The sequence below is a fragment of the Apteryx rowi genome, unplaced genomic scaffold (genome assembly GCF_003343035.1).
Source record: "Apteryx rowi isolate R43461 unplaced genomic scaffold, aptRow1 scaffold_7, whole genome shotgun sequence".
In the NCBI taxonomy this organism is placed as follows: Eukaryota; Metazoa; Chordata; class Aves; order Apterygiformes; family Apterygidae; genus Apteryx; species Apteryx rowi.
The window spans coordinates 6,654,970-6,656,340 of record NW_020450982.1 but is presented as its reverse complement, the minus strand read 5'-3'; the positions used below and the strand labels follow the sequence as shown (position 1 = coordinate 6,656,340).

The 1,371-nt window shown below is 64.3% G+C and overlaps 1 protein-coding gene across 1 annotated transcript in view; it reads left to right on the top strand.

The window, feature by feature from the left end:
- Positions 1-1,165: 1,165 nt before the first annotated feature.
- KDM4A (lysine demethylase 4A) overlaps positions 1,166-1,371 on the top strand; it is a 28,199-nt gene continuing 27,993 nt past the window's right edge. Inside the window, exon 1 of the mRNA XM_026086780.1 lies at positions 1,166-1,310. The gene's annotated coding sequence lies outside the window, so the exon portion shown is untranslated. The remainder of the gene's footprint in view (positions 1,311-1,371) is intronic.

The window sequence follows — 1,371 nt, the reverse complement described above, 5'->3', positions numbered from 1 at the left end:
TCCAGCCAAGGGGTCAATATTCCTCGACAGGCTCTGTCAAGTGTTAGGCCTTGTCCACACTTCAAAGCATTTGCTGCTAAAGCTGTACTGCCAGCTCCCGATCCTGAACACAACAGCAGTGGATTAGCAATGTACACTGGCCATGGGTGCACTTTCCCACATTTCTAACTGACCTATCTGTGCTGGCAAAACTCTCTAGCATGGGCCAGGCTTGGAGCTGATCCAGTGTCAAGTTGCACTGGCTGCCAGAATTTTGCATAGTATCAAATTCTGCTTTGGCTTTGCTTACACACAGAAATTGTAGGGGTATAATTAGCTCAGTTAATACGTTAAATTGGCACAAGCCTACTGTGTGTTCACATTCAGCGCCTGACACCTATTAGCTCACTAAAGAACTCATTTACACAGAATTAATGTCGAGCATTGCCTAATCTGAACCAGGCACGTCTACACAACAAGGCTGCAGCGTGCAGGGAAGCCAAGCTGCGGTGACCTCGGCTGCGCCCGTGTGCTGCATCAGTGAGGAGGCCGCCAGAGAGCCCCTCGTCGCCTGCCCCGCGAGGGAGCAGGGTGAGCCAGCACCGGGGGCGGCGCGTGGGCCAAGAGGACCCACAGCTTCGTGGGTAAAGTCCCCCTCGCTTATCTCCCGGCGCAATGATGGAGCATCTGTCCATCCCCCGCCGTTCGGGCGTGTGGCCAAGGCTTTTGTCCCCGCTCGGCGGGTCCATCCCGCTCTGAGGCTGGGCGGGCACGGTGCCTGCGGGCCTGGGCTCAGCCCCCCACCCCGCCCGACACATCTCGGGGCGCAGGCGCCGTGGGCAAGCCGCGGGCAGGGCAGGGGTGCACTGGTCGGCGGCGCCTGCCCGCAGGGCCCGGCGGCCCCCGCAGCCCGGCCCGCCCCAAACGGCCGTCGCCGCCGGCGGTGCCTCGACTAGGCCTCGGTCTCCCTAGCAACCGCCCCCTAGCGACACCCTCCCGTTCCGGCCCTCTGCCCGGCCACCATCCGCCTAGCAACCACCCCGCTCCCGGCCTCCTGATTCGCTGGCCCGCCCCAGCCGGACGTCGAATTCCTATTGGTTGTAACGCGAGTACGGACTGCGATTGGCTGAGGCGGCGGGGYGGTCCATGGAGGGGAAGGGGGCGGGCTGGGGCGGCAGGGCGGGGCTTGGRCGGTGGGGAACGGCCGCGGTGGCGTCGGCGGCCTGCCGGACTCATTGGGCGCGTGGTGCGGAGGGATACACCGGCCGGGGGGAAGCGAAGCGACCCAGGCGGAGGGCGGAGAAGGCGAAGCGGRGAGACGCCCTGCTGACGTGAGCACGCCGGGCGTGTACTCAAATCCCTCCGCGTCGGAATGGGCTCGCCCCGGCCGGG